General features: G+C 37.2%; 1 protein-coding gene across 2 annotated transcripts in view; it reads right to left on the bottom strand.

Moving 5' to 3' along the window:
* Positions 1-21,851, bottom strand: part of zmat4a (zinc finger, matrin-type 4a) — a 480,624-nt gene that overhangs the window by 252,391 nt on the left and 206,382 nt on the right. The gene's annotated exons all lie outside the window — the stretch shown is intronic.

Genomic DNA, 21,851 nt, shown 5'->3' with positions numbered 1-21,851 from the left:
AAGCTGCTGACATTTTAAAGCTTGTCAGGGCTAAGATGAACCCCCCTAGCCCCTCTCTGTCCAATATCATTTAACAGACTGTATTTCTTCAGGAGGTATGTGTGTGCACAAAGGTAACCAATGGATCGAACGTGTCACTTTTTATGTAAGTGGAAAGACCAGAAAATGACCATTTTACAATATAAAGTGTTAATCTTTCACCTCGCTAGACTGCCTTAATGCAGCGGCAATTTTATTGTTGTTAGAATTAGCCTCTGCTAACACATTCTCTTTAAATGTTCAAAGAACCTTCAACATAGTTTTTTTTTAAATTGTCCAAAATTTCTTAATACTTTAAAACTCAAGAAATGTAACATAGTGTTAACAAATCACATTGTACTACAGATATCCACTGTGACGGTCATGTTACATTGCGACAAACTGTCTTGTTTATACTTTAAACTAATGTAGAGGATTGAATATGTTTAAACTCAAAGGTTTCTAATCCATCTGTTCTGAGTACAGTGGTGCCTCTTATTTTGAATTTAATTAATTTCAGAGGGCCGTTCGAACTCTGAATTGTCCAAAGTTGGAATCAATTTTTCCCATTAGAAATAATGCAAAGTGAATTAATCCTTTCCCAGACCTAAACAATGCCCATTTCAATAAACGTAAACAGCAAATACACATAATATAAGGTAAAAATAACACAATTAAATGCCCTAAATAATACATTAAAACATGAAAACAATAAACATATTACATAACTACTGTATAATAAAATGAAAATTGCATTTACTGTTTCTTCATGCTTTGCGATAAGTTTCTTTTTCACCTCAATCATTGATACTACAGCTTTCCTCTTAGGCTTTGTTGCTTCCACACTCTTCTTGGATGCCATGGTTAATAGATAGGGGTTATATATATGACCAAACTCACCAAAAATAAAGAGAAAAAAGCAATGAAAAAACACAAGAGTATTGCAAGAGATGCTTTCACAGCGAGAGAGAGGAGTGACTTGGGCACACATCAGATGGCGTTTATGCAGTGAGCTGCATTTTTAAACTGTGTGTGCAGTTCAAACGGAGGAGCATCATTCTGGCTTAGGATCGAATTTCTCTCAAATTTAGTGTTTAAACTCTGGAATGTTCAAAGTTAGAATCGTTCGAAGTGCGAGGCACTACTGTACTTGAATGGCATGTAGTCAGTCTAAGAGAACACAGACAGAAACTAATTTTAGTTTGTTCAATATATTTCATAATGGTGAGCTTAGAACAGATGTACAACACAGCCAAAATGGAATGATCGTATCATCCAATTTCTAATCTGTTTATTGGTTTCTAGGTTAGAGGGAACACACTCCTCAAACACTGGGCATTAGATGGGATCCAACCTTGTACCAGGTTCCAGGCCAAAGCAGAGCACTCTTTCTTAATTAACTTAACATGCAAGCTTTTAATAAAGATAAGAGCAAACAGATAAAAGGGAGAAACTCTGTAAACTCCACCTAGGCAGAGTCTGGACCAGGATTCTTACCTAAGACTCTTAGGAAGCTCAACATAAAAGGAAGAATTGAAAACTGCTGTATACTCCCACACACTGAGTCAAAATTGTGGGAAACAGATTACTTTCCAGAGGCAGATATATGAAGGTGCTCCTCAAGTAAAACACAATCCATCTTCAATGAAATGCCAGTTTACTGAGACACTCTGAAATGCAGTAAGCTCACTCAGTGAAATTGCAGACTGAAATTATGCTGTAGCTGCTAATGCTATCTTGACTTTCAGAAATCATTTGAAAAGTTTCCACATGAGAAGTTGTGCATCAAACTAAAAGAAACGGGAGTTCAGGGTGTTGTATGTAGGTTGTGTGTGTGATTGGCTCAGACACCGGAAGTAGAGAATTATGATGTGAGGAACCCTTTCAAAATTGGCTGATGTTAAGAGTGGTGTTCCACAGGGCTGCTATTTTTAATATGCATAAATGATTTGGATAGGAATATAAGTACAAAGCTGGTTGAGTTTGGAGGTGATACCAAGCAGATAATCTAGAATCCGTTACAATGGGACATGGAGAGCGTACAAGCTTGGGCAGATTAAATTTAACGTAAGTAAATGTAAAGTATTACATGCAGAAAGTAAAAATGTTAGGTCTGAATACACAATGGGATTTCTGAAAATCGAGAGTACACTGTATGAGAAGGATTTAGGAGTCGTGATGGACTCGACACTACCAACAGCCAGACAGTGTTCAGGAACCATTAAGAAGGCTAACAGAATGTTCAGTTATATAGCGCCCTGATGTGTGGAGTACAAGTCCAAAGAGGTTCTGCTCAAGCTTTATAACACACTGGTGAGGCCTCATCTGGACTACTATGGGCAGTTTTGGTCTCCAGGCTACAAAAAGAACATAGCAGTCCAGAGAAGACCAACTAGGCTGATTCTAACACAAGGAAAGATTAAAAGAGCTGAACCTTTTGAGTTTAAGCAAAAGAAAATAAAGAGGAGACATGATTGAAATGTTTAAAATTATGAAGGGAATTAAAGTAGTACAGTGGATTGAGGTTGTTACTTTAAAATGAGTTCATCAAGTTGGGACACAGGTGGAAGCAGTTCTTCTTTACACAGAGAACCATAGACACATGGAATAAGCTACCAAGTAGTGTGTTGGACGGTAGGATTTCTAGGGACTTTCTAAACATGACTTGATGATATTTTAGAAGATTTAAGCGGATAGGACTGGCGAGGTTTGTTGGGCTGAATGGCCTGTTCTCATCTAGATTGTTCTAATGTGTCGTCATGCGTCTGCCAGGAACATTGACAGCCACAACTATAAGTCTTACATTTCCCTTGATATATGCATTCATACTGTTACCTTTTGTTTAGCCTATAATATTTGTTGTAAGTGTGCTACAAGAAATAAAGACTGGACAACTGAATCATCTCTTTTTGAAAGGCCAATTTACACTTTTGGTTTCCTAATAGGTTTTTCTGTCTGAATTCTGTTTCAGGATGCAGGAATTGCTACACATTTAATGATGAAAATGACTAACTTCATACGTGATATGACATTGTTCACTCCATGTTTCATGACATTAGAGAAGAAAGACTTCCCATAGTCATTGGAAGCAGTTAGTTAAATCCCTCTTGTCAAAAGCTTCAACTTTTCCACATTATAGTGCAGAACTGTGACACAATCTGTCACTAAGTCACAAAGAAGATAAGTATTAATCATTTTGTGTAAGTTTAAAATGGTCCAAAAAGTATATACCTGAAGTGTGTGCCTCTCTCCAGAATAGCCTAGTGAAATAAATGAGACTTTCCATGTGCAAATGACAAGAAATGGAGAGATGTGATAGAAAGACAAAGGAAAAAATTAAGTTCCCTGGGGATCCTGAGACAGAAATGAGAAATATTCTTTGTCAAGACAAAGAAAGCAGAGGCTCCGCTATTGGCCAATTAAAATTAGCAGACAGGTTCTACATGGTACTGTATATAAGGGTACACATTTTCAGAAGAATAAAGCAAGGGAATTATAGAAACTGCCCACAAACAAGAGTGATAAACAACTAAGACAGTTAGAAATCTAGAGATGGCCAGGAGCCAAATGAAACAAAGGATCATTCTTCCCTTGCCAAATGTATGAAATGAATGATATCTGTAAAAATGCAGAAAAAAAAACAAAGATATGGTTACTGTATGTTTCTAGTCAGATCCTGTCCTGGTTACTGGGTAGTGGGTGCTGTAGGTTCTGCCCATAATGTTGTGGGTACAAAGAGATTCTCTTACATCCCAGCAACATGCAGTTATTACAGATTAACTATGGGTCTAACCATGAAACCTCTGGATTCTTCCATTTTCAACAGTGATTTTTTTTCCAACTGTAACTTTTGACATGCATGTGAGAATTTCACTATACTTATAAAAAAGTGAACTTGAACTTAGTTTGAGTAGTACAACTATAGTGGCTTTGTATGAGTCAGGGAATACGGTATGTCTCCAGCTACTGACTAGCAACCCCACTTGTGTTAATTTCTTATTTTCTTTCCTTATGCATGATGTTTCTGGAATGGGTTCTGTAATCTTGTTGTGGAAAAAGAGAGGTTCAAAAAATGGCCAGCTTAAAATGGTGAAATCAACCTAATTGAAAACAAAAATGCCAACAATTGTGCTGATCAGTGATACCTTTTGATACTTGCATCATGCCAATAGACCTTTAACACTAAGTAAACAAATGTTAATAAAAAAAGTTTAAATCAAAAATAATAATACTTCTTTTTAACTATCCTTAGATATTGGGGTAGAGGAGCATACAGATGGACCAGGACTGTAGGGATTTAGGTACATTACAGGGCAAGATCTTTTATTTTTATGATGTCCTAGCCAGGCAGAAATTGTGAAAATTTCATGCAAATTAAATGTGATCTGTGATATCCTGATGAGCGTTCAAGATCAAAGTAAGCAGTAAGCAAGTCACTGCTGGAACAGTGTGGGATGTTTAAATAACTCTTCTGTAATGGCTTCTGACTTCCCCTTATTGTTATTATTCCAATAATGTCTGATATGCTTAAATGCTCCGAAAAATGACGTCCTGGCAAAGATCTTTGTTATTCACTGAGAAAGTCACACTGTGCATATACTCCAGTACATCAATATGCAAATTTACATGATTTCTAATTTACTTAAAAAATTTAAATCATGAATTAGTATTTTACTCCAGAATAAACATAACTATTCAGATTCTAAGAAAAGTTTGTTTGACTAGTTATTAGGAAATCACTTGGGGCCTCATGTATAACTCCGTGTGTAGAATTCACACTAAAATATGGCGTACTGAGAAAAATAGAAATGTGCATACGCACAAAAAAATTCATACCCATAAAACTGTGTAAGCAAAGATCCAGGCACTTTCCCTTTATAAATCGCAATGAATGTGAAACTTAACGTAGGTGCCTTGCACCTACAGCCCCACCTCGACTCCACCCTGAATTTTGCATATTTAAATATGCAAATCAATATAAATAGCCCCTTCCGTTCAGTGTTTTGTTAAAAGACAATAGCAAAAGCACACAGAAAAAAAGAGGAATTTCAGGTGTGGTGGGCAACCGGGTCCCATACCCAGCCGGGATGCCCCTTTGACACTGGATTCGGGGAACACCCATGGGCTACACCCTACGTTCCCTGGAACACTTGGTGGCATTGGGGCCACAATGGTGGAACACTGGAGGTCATCCCTGTTAGGCTCCATGGCCACTGCCAGGGGGAGCTGCATGGCTTAACAAGCCCATATGGGCTGGACTGCAGCCACACCCGGAAGTGCAGCCTGAAGTAGGTCAACAAGTACCTGGAGCACTTCCAGGGGTGCTATAAAAGGAGCCTCCAGCCACTACTCTAGGCGCTAGAGTCTGGAGGAGGAGGACGAAGCTGCCTGGGAGGAGTAGTGGAGGAAGAACAGTGTGGTTTGGAGGTGATTTACTTTGTGTGTTGTTTTGGGACTGTGTTGGGCTTGTGGGACACAGGGAAGACATGCCCCATGGTTGAAGGAAAATAAAAGTCCTTTTTCTTTGATTTTTACACGTGCCTCCATTGTCAGTCTGTATCGGGTCGATACCTATATAGCGCTTTTGCCACACAGGCAAGGAAAATGTACTATTTGTTGGTGTAAGCAGTGGTATAAGCAACAAAAGGAAGTTGATGGAGTGATACAGAGAGGTAGAGACACTCAAAAGTTCAAGTTCAGAAAGTTGCACAGTGCCTGAAATAAAAAATAAATGGTCAAATATCAAAGTCGGTGTGAAAAGGTGAGTCACAGCCCACTGTCTGTTTATTCTGTTTCAGTAAATATTACAAATGCTGACCTCCGTGCCAAGGACGCGACTCCAGCTGCTGCTGTGCCCAGCACAACAGACACTGGCTGCTCAAACACCTCTGCCTCAGAAACCACTGGGAGGCCATTTGGCCGTATACTGATGGACACTGTTCTGGAGTCACAAAATGGAATAGTGGATGCTATAAGAGATGTGGCCATTGAACTAAGGAATATAAGAATTGTACTATGTGATATGGATCACAAGTGAAATTAATTGGTTAAAAAATAAATGCTGCATCTGATTACCTGTTTTTATAGTACATTCTGCTAATTACATTCAAACAAAGTTGTAATGTTTTCCAATTTGGCTGATCATTTGGTGGGTCAGGAGGTCAGGTTCATAATAACATATCTCTTCAGGTACGGGCAAGTTACAATTGTGTGACTCATTACGAAGCATACTCCATACTTGCACAATGCAACACACTTTCTGTGCACTATACAGCAGCACATTAATAAATAGAAAATGCTTTCTGTTTACATAAACAGATCTATCTATCTATCTAATTCTCTGAACAGAGGCGTATCTAGGGTTTTCAGCGCCCAGGGACAACTGAAGATTTTGCGCCCCCTCCTGTTTGCCAAAATGCAATGGGGAAGGGAAAAAATTTTTTAAAATGGCGCCCCCTGGATGCTGCGCCCGGGGACAGATGTCCCCCCTTGCCCCCCCCCCCCCCCCCAGCTACGCCACTGTCTCTGAAGGTGCCTTTATAGTATAGCATCGGCACTATGTGCCATAATGGATTGATTCTCTGCTCTTTACATGGCTCTTTGAGGTGACACGTTATCCTTATGAGGACTTCTTGCCTTTTTCCACACTAGTTGGAAAAAGCACCTGTGGCTATGTGCAGATACCATTTTTATAGGCTTTATTGATATAGATGAAGTAACTTGTCTGTAACTTGTCTGGCACTAAAATTGCAATAACAATGTGCGTGCAGTTGACTGCAATGATTACATTTGGAAAATTGGACGCTGCTGTGAATTGCGCTTTGATGTTTGCCAGTTCAACCACAATGTAAGGAAATCTTATATACCTGGATGACAAGCAGATAATATCAGTGTATACATCTGGCATGGAGTGACTCAGTGACAACAGAAATACCCTAATCGGTCAGCCTGTTCATGTTGAAAAGCTCCTGTGGCTAAAAACCAGAGGGTGGGCAGAACTTGCAAAGGAGAAGGTAAAGTACAATTCTTCAAAGTCTGCCTATGTAAAACCGGTGCCAATTCAGCACACAGCTGATCAAAATCGGAACTGACTTTATAATTACCTATAAATGTGCGCTGTCTTCTAATTCTTCCATTTGCGATGTCTTCTAACAATGCTAAAGCAGATGCGGTTGTTGAAATTGTTTGGTCATTCCGTGCACCATTATATTGTTACAGAATGATTACAATTAAGTGAATTACATTTATAAATGATATGCAATTAATTTCGGTGTATATTGTAAAGCCTTTGTCATGGATGCAAATATGAAACAGAAAGGGAAATCTCACAGAAACAGTAGCACTGTTTTGATGCTGGGCGCTGCCCATTTGCAAAACTGAGCATAAAAGTGCGTACGTACGATGTGTGGATGCTGTGAAATTGTACATGGTTTTATGCAAAATTTAGCTTTTATACATCTAGAAGTGAGAGTGGAAACGGGCATATGCAACATTTTTGTGTAAACACTCTGTTAATACTTGATGACCATGGCGGGCAAGATATATCCACCTCTGAAAACAAACGTAGAGTGCAAAAGGCCAGGACAGGACAAGGTATCCCACTTGCTGAGTACACACCCATCTCCACTCCACCACAAATGCCCCTTTGCCGATTTACTTCTGTCAAAATAGAAGTTTGACCATACAAGTCACATTTTAGCGACCACAAAGGGCTTTTAGAGAAAATAAAATTCAGACAGGACCAGTTACAAGAATGGAATCTATTGGTTTACAAACATTAATGGATACATTGTTTGAATGGGATGCTCTTGTAGTGTCATGCAGAGAAGATGTTATGTATATTTGGAGACAATAGGCCCAAATGCACTTAAAATGGATTAAAAATGGGTGATAAATGTATTTTTTAACACAAATCAAGAGTATAGTTACTATACAGGCAATTGTCTTAATTCAGAAGGCAAATTGAAAATGCATCCACACCTAATACAATATCTAAGATGTATTCGACTACACCAAAGTCCAAACAAATGATGTAATCAATCTAAACATAATTCAGTTTTATGTTTAATTTTTTCTTTACTTTTCAGTGCGAGTTTCTCTGCTAAACTTTTTGTCTCTATCTGCCACTTATTTACAATACCCCGTTCAGCTGTGTGACTCACACATTTCATACAGTATCATAAAATTTTTGGAATTGGTCTTGTCCGTTGCGAGAGATGGACATCTGAAATGGAGCTCCATTAGCAGTGTTATTTTTTATATTATTTCCTTATTATCCTGAGATATCCTGTATTTATCCAACCCGAGGGTTCTACTACAGCATATATAAACATGGTTGGCAAGAAAGGGGCTCAGAAAGAAATGGAAAAGAAAACTAAAGCTGCATCCAAGCCCAGACCGACAAGTCCAAGTTCAAGTTCAAGGTACAGCCTTTCAGAGACTGAGCTGGAACAGGTGGGCGAAAGCCCAGACTCCTCGGGAGCACGGTCCACAGCATCGTCTCTAGTTGAGAGCGAAATGGGAAGCGAATGTGCGAATGACACAGGTCATGATAGCTCGCCGGTTGGAGAAGATCATTTGAAATTGGAAAAGGCCTTGCAGTCTGTGCTTTCACCTACTCCACGCGAGCCGGGAACATCGGCTGTAATAGAACCTGCTGCTTCACGAATGGTGCTCGAAAGCAGAAATGATCTGTCCGAACTGAAGGTGATGATCGCTGAGCTCAAGCAAGAGATAAAGAATGATATAAAGAAAGAAATAAATAGTATGCTCAAGACAAACGAGAGGATAAGCGAGAAGACAAGTGAGAAGCTGCGACTGGAGCTGCAAGAGCTGCGGCAGGATAACAAAGACTCAGAGCAATGCGTATATATCCGCTTTGAGGCGGCCTTTAATGGTATGCTGGATAAAATTGAGGAGCTCATTCAGGAAAACGCGTCTAAACTCAGCACATTTGCCAATCAGCTGGAGGATGTTAAGCAGGCATTCATGACTCGAATCGAAATAGCCGAAAATCTAGCATCCACCACTGATGGAAAAGCAACAGCTGCCAGTTCCGAATGCAAAAAACTCGGAGACAGACTTGCTGCTCTAGAAGATGGAAGCAGAAGGAATACAGTAATCCCTCCTCCATCGCGGGGGTTGCGTTCCAGAGCCACCCGCAAAATAAGAAAATCTGCGAAGTAGAAACCATATGTTTATATGGTTTTTTTTATATTGTCATGCTTGGGTCACAGATTTGCGTAGAAACACAGGAAGTTGTAGAGAGACAGGAACGTTATTCAAACACTGCAAACAAACATTTGTCTCTTTTTCAAAAGTTTAAACTGTGCTCCATGACAAGACAGAGATGACAGTTCCGTCTCACAATTAAAAGAATGCAAACATATCTACCTCTTCAAAGGAGTGCGTGTCAGGAGCAGAGAATGTCACAGAGATAGCCCTATTGATTTGTTTGCATTTCTCTCTGTTTGGCTTTTAAGTATGCGAAGCACTGCGGCACAAAGCTGTTGAAGACGGCAGCTCACACCCACTCCGTCAGGAGCAGATAAAGAGAGAGAGACAGAGTTTGTTTTTCAAGCACAAATCAATACGTGCCCTTCGAGCTTTTAAGTATGCGAAGCACTGTGCAGCATGTCGTTTCAGAAAGCAGCTGCACAAAAGATAGCAACTTGAAGATAATCTTTCAGCATTTTTAGACGAGCGTCCGTATCGTCTAGGTGTGCGAACAGCCCCCCTGCTCACACCCCCTACGTCAGGATCACAGAAAGTCAGCGCAAGAGAGAGAGAGAGAAAGTAAGCTAGGTAGCTTCTCAGCCATCTGCCAATAGCGTCCCTTGTATGAAATCAACTGGGCAAACCAACTGAGGAAGCATGTACCAGAAATTAAAAGACCCATTGTCCGCAGAAACCCGCGAAGCAGCGAAAAATCCGCGATATATATTTAAATATGCTTACATATAAAATCCGCGATGGAGTGAAGCCGCGAAAGGCGAAGCGCGATATAGCGAGGGATTACTGTAATATTAGAATCGAAGGTCTACCTGAGAATTGTGAAAGTCCAAACCCAGTGAAATTCACAGCTGAACTATTCTCTAAAATAATTGGAGAGGACTGTAAATCAGATACCGAGATAGCAGCAGCTTATCGCATACACAGATCAAATACCTTTAGACCTAGGTCTTTTATTATCCGCTTCGAGAGATTATTATGTAAGCTAGCTGTGATGGCACTCCTCAGATGCAAGCAAGAGATTATATTTGAAAATAACCACATTCGTATTTTCCCTGATTTCTCTCCTGTTACAGCTGCTAAACGTGCAGCCTTCTACAACATTAAATAGCGGTTACAGCAAGCCAATATCAAATGCAGCCTCTTGTACCCTGCCAAACTGAAAGTGGATGTGCAAGGCCAATACTATGTCTTTTCCAGCAAGGAGGAAACAGAAAAGGAATTAAGAAAGCTGATCCCGACCTATTCTGAAACACAATAGTGAGTCGCATCCTGTCATGGCATGGCAAGGAGATATCACCTGCTGTCTGATCCACTTGTAATGATATGGGTATTATAATTATACATCCTTTTCATTACTCGGATGCTTTCTGTTCATGTTTTAATTACAGTTATAGATGTGTGTGTGGAAGAAATTAACTTTTTTTTTTCTTACTACCCTAAAGGAGACTGTTTAACATCATACCCTTGGTTTATTGTTATTTAAGATTGCTGAGGACTATATTATATATTTTATGCTTATAGTTTGTTAATGATTATATATAATCATAGTTTGTTAATGATTATATTTTAGGCATATAGTATTTAGACTATATTGGCAATAGATATCTCTACTTTTTAATCCAAAAACGCCGCTGCGTGGGGGCTTGTTTTGCTTTGGACGTGCTCTGTCTCTAGGTATGTCAGAGGACCGAGACTTTGTGAAGTGGGGTCCAGCCTCATGTGGGGAAGCAAAATGGGGGGAAGAGAAAGAGAGCAGGCTATATCTAATCTATCCTTTTAATCCTTATAATTATAACTACCAATGTAACAATAGGCTGCATGGCAATAACTCTTGGGGAAATAGGAAATTAAGGTTAAAGCTGACTCACTTCCAGTTAAGATTATAAAATGACATCAAAAACTCAGAATCAATATCTCCATGATGGGGCAGTTAACTTTGTGAACTGGAATGTTAAAGGCCTGAATCACGAATTAAAGAGAAAGAAAGTATTCTCTCACCTAACAGGTTTAAACACTAAAATAGTATTTTTACAGGAGACCTACTTACTAAGCAAGGATCAGTTCCGTCTCCAAAAGGACTGGGCTTGCCAAATGTTCCATTCTAACTTTACAAAGAAAACTAGTGGTGTGAGAATTCTCATACAGAGAACAGTCTTTTAGAACAGTCTCATTTGTAGCATCAGATGTAGTATCTGATCCGGAAGGGAGATATGTGATGGTCATGGGCAACTTATTTAACTGTAAAATGATTTTGATAAATGTTTATGCACCTAATGTCGATGATAAGGAATTCATACAAAACGTATTTGCATCCATCCCCAATGTGAACACTCATAAAATTATAATGGCTGAGGACTTTAATTGTGTTTTAAATCCACTCTTAGATAGGACTCCTGTCACAGAGGGGGTGACATCTAACACTGCAAAGATAATTACACTGTTTGTAACTGACCACAACTTATCAGACCCTTGGAGGTTTCTTTTTTTGTGAAGGTTTTTTTTGTGAATTTCCCATTGGGATTAATAAAGTATCTATCTATCTATCTATCTATCTATCTCTATCTATCTATCTATCTATCTATCTATCTATCTATCTATCTATCTATCTATCTATCTATCTATCTATCTATCTATCTATCTATCTATCTATCTATCTATCTATCTATCTATCTATCTATCTATCTAAATCAAAACTCAAGAACATATTCTTTCTACTCACCAGTACATCATTGCTACGCAAGAACAGATTATTTCTTTATAGATAATAATTTCTTGCCTACGATTAAATCTTGCAAGTACGATGCTATTGTTATTTCCAACCATGCACCTCTGATCTTGGAGCTAAAGTCACTATGCCCCACACATTCACCTCATAGATGGCGTCTTAACCCGCTTTTATTAGCAGACGAGAACTGTACAGAATTTATATCCAAACAAATCAGTTTCTTCCTAGAGACAAATACATCCTTAGAGGTTTCTGCAGGAATACTCTGGGAAACTCTAAAGGCCTTCTTAAGAGGACGGATTATTTTATATCTTTCCCACAGGAATAAATTAGAAACCAAGAAAGTATCAGAACTAAAAAGCGAAAGTACTAGAATAGATGAAGAACAAGCCAGGCAACCAAGCGAGGCTCTACATAGGAAAAGGCAGGCTCTGCATTCAAAACTCAACCTCTTGACAACTAAAGAAACTGAACAACTAATTTATAAATCCAGACATCATTACTATGAACACGGAGAGAAAGCTAATAAGCTTTTAGCTCAACAAATCCACAAGCAAGAAGTTCACAATGCAATCCCAGTAATCACCAACACGAATGGAGATGAAATCATTGACCATAAAAATATAATGTACACATTTAGAGACTACTATAAATCCTTATATTCTACTTAGTTTAAAGAAGACAACACACAATCTAATGCATTTCTGGATACATTACAATTACCACAAATAGATACTTTTAGTGTGGAGGATGTATGGGAGCGTGGAGCGGACCTGCATCGTCACACCACGCGCTACCCTACGCTACCCATGAGCATTAGTACGCCAGTTGCTAGCATTCAGTGAACAACCCGCGCTATAACTCTATGTGAATTTTCATGTGATTTTGTGTTTTTTCGCGTAAATTTGAATTGATTGTTGAAATGTATGAAGGTGGCATGCGTATCCGGGACATGGCTGCTGCATACTGTATGCCGAGAACGACGGTATCTACAATTGTGAAAAACAAAGACGTTATTAAAAAGTAAAGTGAGGTTAAATTTTAATTTATTTAATCTAATTGCTTTTGTATTTATGTATTTTAGTATTAAGCAGTGTTTAAATTATTTTAAACAACCCCATCAATGTATAATATGCCAATAACAAAAGGATTTTTTTTCATGGGAATGGATTAATCATTCTCTCTTTATTTCTTATGGGAAAAAATCATTTGCTATACATCCTGTTTGGTATAAGTCAAAGGATCTGGAACGGATTAAAGATGTATACCAAGGTACCACTGTACTGTATACCAATCCAGAAGCTTCAGTTTGTATTAACAACATTTGTTCAGACTACTTTAAACTAGAACGTGGTACCAGACAAGGATGCCCCTTGTCACCACTGCTATTTGCAATCGCCATTGAACCACTGGCGGTTCACTGTCGAAACACTGATCAGATAAATAGGATTATCAGAGAAGGACTGGAACAGAAAATTTCTCTATATGCAGATGATATGGTACTGTATATATCAGATCCACAAAATTCTGTGCCTGCAGTCTTAACAGCACTTACAGAATTTCAAAAGATCTCTGGTCTCAGAATTAATCTGAATAAAAGTGTACTCTTTCCAGTGAATTCTCAAGCATATAATATTAGATTAGACACCCTACATTTTATCATTGCAGATCAGTTTAAATACCTAGGGGTAAACATCATAAGTAAGCACAAAGCTCTTTATCAACAAAATTTTGCCGTCTGTATGGAAAAAATTAAGCAAGACTTACATAGATAGTCAACCCTTCATCTCACTCTAGCTGGAAGAATTAACACTGTTAAGATGAATATTCTTCCTAAGTTTCTTTTTTTTATTTCAAAACATTCAAATATACATCAATAAATCATTTTTTAAGTAGTTAGATTCAACAATAACCTCATTTATTTGGAACTCAAAACATCCACGTATCCAAAGAGCGACCCTACAAAGACCTAAGGCAGAACGTGGCATGGCTCTACCTAACTTTCAGTTTTATTACTGGGCAGCAAACATACAAACTATAAAAACCTGGACACAAATAGATGAACATACACAGGCCTGGTCTGCAATAGAAGTAAAATTCTGCAGTACTTCTTTATATTCCCTGCTTTGTGCCCCAATAAATGCAAGGTATCAGCAATATACTAATAACCCAATTGTGCTTCACTCACTAAGAATATGGAACCAATGTAGAAAGCATTTTAAGATGGAGAAGCTTTTATCTGTGGCACCTCTGCAAGAGAACCACCTCTTTCAACCCTCGCAAACATATGCAGTTTTTAATATCTGGAAAAAATTTGGGATTAAAATGCTCAGAGATCTTTATATAGACAACATCTTTGCCTCCTACGAACAATTACATTCCAAATTTAACTTTCCAGCTACACACTTCTTTCACTATCTTCAAATTTGGAACTTTGTTAAACAGAACCTGCCCGATTTTCCTCACCTTGCACCCTCATCCATGCTGGAAAAAATATTGCTCAATTTCAAGGACTTAGACACCATCTCTGCAATATATAAAATTATTTTACAGTCCCTCCCTTTCAAAGATCCAAGAGGACAATGGGAAAAATATCTCTTAATCAATATATCAGAAAGGGAGTGGAAAGTAGCAATGCAGAGACTTCACTCGAGGTCCATATGCGCAAAGCGTACAATTATTCAACTCAAAGTTATATATCAAGCACATCTGTCTCGCCTAAAACTGTCCAAAATGTTTCCAGGGCAAGATCCAACCTGCGAACGCTGCAATTAAGTCCCAGCCTCACTGGGTCACATGTTTTGGTCCTGTGCCAAATTAACATCATTTTACACCAAAATTTTTAAGTGCCTTTCAGACAGCCTTGGGGTCACAATCCCTCCTAACCCATTAACAGCTGTGTTTGGTGTTCTTCCAGATGGGTTTAAAGTGGAGAAGGACAAACAAACTGTGATGGCATTCACTACACTTTTGGCACGCAGACTTATTTTGCTAAACTGGAAGAATCCTAACTCTTCTCTTTTAAGTCAGTGGGAAACCGATGTTTTATACTATTTGAAATTGGAAAAAATCAAATATTCAGTTAGAGGATCTGTACAGAATTTTTTTAAAACCTGGCAGAATATAATCAATAAAATTTTAGAATAAGCTCTTAAAGCACCAAGGAAGCAATTATCTCCGCATTTCTTTTTCTTCTCCATTCACCTCTACTGGCCTATTAAACTCATCAATTTAAGTATGTTTACAAGCCTTAAGTTTTACCCCGTTGGCCATGCTCTCTCTCTCAGGGGTGGGGGTCGACTTGTTTTTCAATTCTGTTTTTTTTTAAAAATTGATCAATTTGTATGAATGATTACAATAAAATTAATAAAATTATAAAAAAAAATAAAAATAAAAAAAATGTAAGTATACATAATAATTACTCATAACAAAAGTATGTTAAATCTTTTAATTTAAAATATGCTGCAAATATATCACCCAACTATTCTTTTCTCAGATGTATTTTCTTCTATGCAAATGGAAGTTTAGTGATTGAATCAAAAATTTCCCAATCAAGTTCAGAAACTAATTCTATGATATTTAAAAAGTCAAGAAAAGTTGGTCTTAGCTACCTGCCCTGATCAATGACAACTATGTACAATGACAAAAGCTATCTTTTTCAAATTAGCTGCATCTTGTATGCCTTATTACTGGCTAAATGCCTGTTGTGTTTGGTCCAGTAGTTACCTCCATATCCTTCAAAACCCATTTGACCTACAATAACCACTTTAGAAATTGTTTAATTTAACCAGAATTTTCGCAGTCTGTTCCATTTAGTGATGGGACCAGGCTTACTAATTTGCAAAATGCATGCATGAGTAGTGTTTAAGATGCACAATTCAAATATACATGTACGAATACACAAAGGCGCACACATAAAGGCACACACGCACAAATGCACACAAAGGAAATTTATAAGTGAAGATACCTGACAGCTTTTTTGCCCTACAAGTATATTATAGGTTGGATGATGAAGAGAAAGAAATGACACACAAGACACACACAACAGATCTGTAAAGGCTGACATACACAGAGGCATTGAGCCACCGCTGTACTAATCTGTCTATCTATGCAGTTTGTTTTATATTGAGGAACCATATCATACAACAATTACAGCAAAATGGCATCAGAGTTACTTGGTCAAACATAGGAATATTGGTGGAGCGATATTTTAGTATCACCCCCTTGATAGCTCATTTGCTGCAAAGAATATGATGACATACTGCTAGTATTAAGTGTGGTATGAAAGTGGTCTCAGACAGGAAAAATAATAAATGACAGGCAATCCAGTAGTTAATCAAAAGAAGCCATCTGCCAAATGAAAAGGAAGAAATACATTTTAAATTAATGTAACAACACTGATTCTTATAATAATGTGAAAGAGATATTTTAGACAGTGAGATGAAAAAGGAAAATTCACGGCAAATTGAAAGAAAGCTGTAAGACAGGCAAACGAACAAGTGACATAAATTAGTGTTATGATAGACTAAAGAATGAATGGAAATAAGTGTTACATTTGACAAGATTATATGATGTACAGCAGTAATAAAATGTGTGGCATCCATAATGTCAAATGTTAAAGGCATAATTACGCACTGTGTGGCCTTAGGCTTAGAAACCTCATAGTCAATAGGAGTTCCGTTTTTTTATTTGTACATTTTGTGTTATAACTGGAAGTGTGGCCTAGTGCTTAAGGAGATAAATTTGAAAGAAAGGAGATCACAGATTTATATCCACTTTCTACCATAATAGGTGATCTGAAGCAAATGATTTCACTAGACTGCTTTTATATTGTAGGAATGTACAATAATATTGTATATGATTGAAAAATCAAACAAACTGCTCTCAAAATGTGTTTTATTTCTCAAAAAATAAAATGACTTTAATACAAAAAAGCACAGCAGAAACTCATTCTGGCAGACAAATTAGAATAAAATGGCAGGTAGAGATCAGTAGTGAAGAGCAATATGAAAAAATGTCATTGTCTTTTGCTATTTAGAGGCCACTGACAGAAGTATGTAAGCTGGTGACAGCATGCCGTTTAATGTAGTGTAGGGCGTTTCAAGCAGTTTGCATATATTAGGGTAAGGATATATTACCATAATCAATTATTTATTACAATTATCATACTATACCATTTGTAAACAAGTTTGTTCTAATTCAAGCACACAGGGGGAAGAGTCTTTCATGGCAGCAGTCCTGGACAGGCATACAATCTATCACAGGGATCACTTGCACACGTCCGCTCAAAGGGGCCTTTGGGGAAGTGGTAGGAAAACCAAAGTAACCAAACGAAATCCCACATAAACACTCCAAAAAGACAATGCCACAGGACAGTGGGTTTGTTAAACAGAAGTCCTAATTATTGCTCTACATGGATGTCTGTAGAGAACATGGATGCTCTGCTGCGGGACTGCAGCATTGTTGAACAATGCACTGTAGTGAGATTTCTTTGGGCAGAGGGAGTGAAACCTGCTGAAATTCACCAAAACATGTTGGTATGTGCAGATCAGTAAGCTGTTTGGGTACCCCAAGTCATCATACACTATGGTATGTGCAGATTCATATCTGAAATCCCAATGTGCAGCAACAGCAATGTAATCCATCAGTCTTCCCTAATGAAGGGATGTTGATGTGGACTTGTGTGGACAATGATGAAGGTTGACCAGTTAGAGCTTTGGCAGCTATGCTTGCTCTTCCTGCTTTAAACCTTTCTACCCATTCATAAACTTTGTGTTGATTCATGTTGGTTTCACTTCCATACTGAGCCAGCATCCTTCTGTGCATTTCAGCAATTTTCACTCCCTTTGCCCAAAAAACTTTCACTACAGTACATTATTCAACAATGGTGCAGTCCCACAGTGGAGCGTCCATGTTCATTTGACCTTGGCTTCAACTTGACTTGTGGCACAGCATTGCACTGTGTGTGTTTGAACTACCCATAAGCCATTGTGATCACATCAGCTTCTATCTGTCATGGTTACAGTGTACTTTTCAATTTGCCTTTACTTTTAGATTTACCCTTGTATTTTTTATGAGAAAGGACTAGGAGATAGATACAGTCAGGAAATATGCCAGGTTCAGACCAGGAAATCAAACTTTTGACCATCACACCAAAAAATGATAATCAAAATTTTTTTTTAATTCACAGATAATAAGTAAGGTTTTTTAACAGCATATACTGACTACTACATAAGTGTTTTGATTGTGCTTGTGTAATTTTTTGGATATTGCATTTAATGTATGGTGTCTTCATTGTATTCACTGTTCGTACTGTACCTTTGTCACTAGTCTATGAGACATATGCAAGTAAAAATGTCACTGTACTACAAACACAACCCAATAAATTTGTAATTTAATATAATGGTTTACACCTTGGTCCTCAGCAGGAAAACCAATTTCAGAAAATGAGATGACATGTAAAGGTTTAATATTTTTATTGTAACAATATTTAGAGTAATAAGATTAGATCTGCCTATAGAACCACATGCTCAAATGACTGCAAAACAATTCATTGAAAGAAATTCATTTCTTATTATAACCAAGTGAGAAGTCAAGCAAAATGGCACCTTTTATTGGCTAACTAAAAAGATAATAATATGCAAGCTTTCAAGGCAACTCAGGCCCCTTCTTCAGGCAAGATGTAATACAGAAACTGGAGTTCCCTGTGATTATATAGACACTAGGACAAGTAACAACATCGGAAAACCTTTAAGTGAGACATCTTAAATGTAAAAAAATTAATAGACCGCTTCAGGCTAAGATTCATTTAGCAGGAGAGGAGAACAATGACTATACATTTTGCTTGACTTCTCACTACATTCTTAATGGCTAACACACTACAACACCCTAGTACTACATTAGAATAACCAAAAAGGTTATTTTAGTATCTGAACAAATTCCTTCTCTTTTTCTTGGTTCTTCCCACTCATAAAATCACTCAAAAGGGTTGACATCACAATGTTGTATCCATGTATCCAGGGATTTTCCAATTCCCTGAAATTCCTGGCCACACGTCTATAACTCAACCCCAGATAATGGCTCTAGTCAATGGCTCTCTCACTCTAATACTTACTGACAACGGTCCATTTTAATGTCATCAATTAGCATAACCAAAGGAATGTATGAGGAGGAAAACTACAATAACCAGAATGATTTGTAAACTTCATATTGAACCATGGGCATCACTGTACCACCATCACACTAAATCATCAAAATGAATAAATGCTTATATCAGAGTATAGGAAAATCAAAGTACAAAAAAATCCTTTGGGATTACAACTGAAATGTTGTTCTGGTCAGTTAGTGCAGAGTGTAGAAACTTAATCAAAATCATTTTGATGTCTAACAATGGCCAACTGTAGTTAACAGCCTGAAGTTGTATAATACATTCTATGGAAGATTACATTTCTATTCAGTAATGCTCTTCTGAACAAAACATTTGTTGAAGACAAAAATGCAACTTTCTAGAAAATTATATCAAAACCTGTACCGATATTTGTATTGTCAACTTTTGAAATGATCTCCCTGCCTGTAATTCTGCAACAGTTTGTATATATATATTTTTCATCTCCACCATTTTTTCCCACAGCTGATAAGCTATATAAATGTAATGAATTATTATTATTATTAAGTCATTATTCACAACTTGGAAAACTCCTGTACCATGTCAAAAGGACAAACAGCAAATTAATTTCTATGGTGTCTAAACAACCTCAGTTTTAATTTGCCATAAACACGGTTACTCACTGATGACTCATGGTTCAAGGGTGTCCCCCAAGTATCCCACTCTCTTTCAGTTCAATCTTTTGAATTTTTCTTTATTTTAGATAACTAAGAGGGAAGCACACTTCCTTTTTTTAAATCCACTTATTTTGTTTCTCATTCCCATGATTTCTTATTACATCCACCTGACTGCTGTTTGATCTTTGGATGGAGACTCTTACTTTTATGATTCTGTTCAGCTGTGACAATTAACTTGGTGTTTGATGTGCCTTATTGTGTGAATTCAGACAACGTTCTTTGTCTTCCAGCCTCTTGTTTCCAGGTTATATTTAGTAGCTACAGGTTATTATATGGTTTGTTTTCAATGTTACGTTCAAGTGTCTCATTCTGCTTTTCAAATATTTATTTTCCTGGCACTCAGCTGTATTATGAGGAGAAGGGTTTCTATTCTTGGTTTATCTTCCTCCTCTTTGATGTCATATTGCGAAGGCAGATGTAAGGATTTATTGGATATTTTTTCATCATATATCTGTCTTGTTTTTATTGTTCATAACTGCTGTTGTTACGATAATTGATTTGTTTTCGTATTATGAAAATACTGCAATGTTTGAATTTTTAGCATTTTCATTATCATTTATTTTAATTGAATTTTTAATTTAAAACCTTATCTATAGTCTTCATATTTTATTTCAGCCCATTTTAAGCTTTCCTGTAATTTATCTCACTTTCGGTGCTGAAATGCCTACCATTTTCCATAATCTTAATTACTGATTTTAATGTTTTCTCCCGGAAGGTGCATGGTTTTAACTCCTCAGTTAAGCTCTCCTGCTTCTGTATCTACATTTATTCTTTTGTAAAAATGTCAAGTCAACGCATCAAAATCCAATTTAATTCATTCTGTAGATAATATATCTTCTGATTGACATATGCATATTTCCTCATACTTGTACACGGTGAACCAATCATTTGATCTGTCTGCATTCAACATCATTGTTTATGCTTTCCTTTTTGACAATATTCTTGACCATACAATAGACTGAATATATTTGACATTTTTAATCCTCTTCTGTTTTATATGCTGTAGAGCATTTTAAAGCTTCAAACTTTATCCTCATAATTTTTTTTTAAGATGTAGATTCTCTTCTCTGAATTCTTCTCTGAAAAAAGAGTATGTTTGTAACTTTTGTATAATTTTTAATCTTAAAGCAATTCTTTATTCAGACCAGTGTCCTGCACTGTTCCCTTTTGCCTTTGGAAGATTAACTCTGATATAAATCCATAAACCTAAAACTAATTGATCTACTCTGTAGTTTGTATTCATCCATTTTACTCATTCTTTAAACAGCAACCATTTCCATTTTCAGTTTATTTACATGTGTACTAAATGCAAATTGGTAGGAGCTTTGAGAAGAATTATAATCAGGAATTGTTAAGTAAAGCATTTCAAGCCAGAAAGACGAAGAGTAAAGCAAACGGTGGTGTGGATGTGTTTCAAGAATCGTGGAAATGATGAGAAAAACTTCAATAAAAAATAAAAAATAACAAGGCAGATGTAACCAGCGGCAAATTGCAAATTGCAGTCAAAAAACAAGGGGGAAAAATATTTGTAACCAGGATTTCAAAAACCACAAAGACTGAGCACAAAGGCCTTTAGGGAGAGTTCAATCCTGGATAACCAGGAAGTGTGTGTGTGCCTTAAACCCAGTGATGTCACGCACCGCACCTTCGCCTTTGACCTTACCTAGCAACAGCCTGTCAGCTTTGAACAAATAGCCCTCACAACTGCACTACCCATTAGGAAAACAACATGGCATTACAAGAGACTGTGACTTATTTTCAACATTGTCAAAATGTATCTACTATAGAATCAAAACCTCACAAGCACAACCTTATTAATTTTTTCAAGCCAATAAGAAATTATAAAAAATCAAAAACAAAAGCCTGATTATGATAACTTGCAGTTCTAACCTAGTTACTTAAACCTCACTTCAATTTAAGTAAATATTGAGAAATTTACTTCATGTCTGTTATAAATGCCAGAACTTTGAAATAATTTGCTTATATGCATCTACTGTATAGATATTAGTATACACAAAAAATAGAAAAAAAA

Source organism: Erpetoichthys calabaricus, chromosome 1, assembly GCF_900747795.2.
Source record: "Erpetoichthys calabaricus chromosome 1, fErpCal1.3, whole genome shotgun sequence".
Classification (NCBI taxonomy): Eukaryota; Metazoa; Chordata; class Cladistia; order Polypteriformes; family Polypteridae; genus Erpetoichthys; species Erpetoichthys calabaricus.
This window is presented reverse-complemented; position numbering and strand designations above follow the sequence as displayed.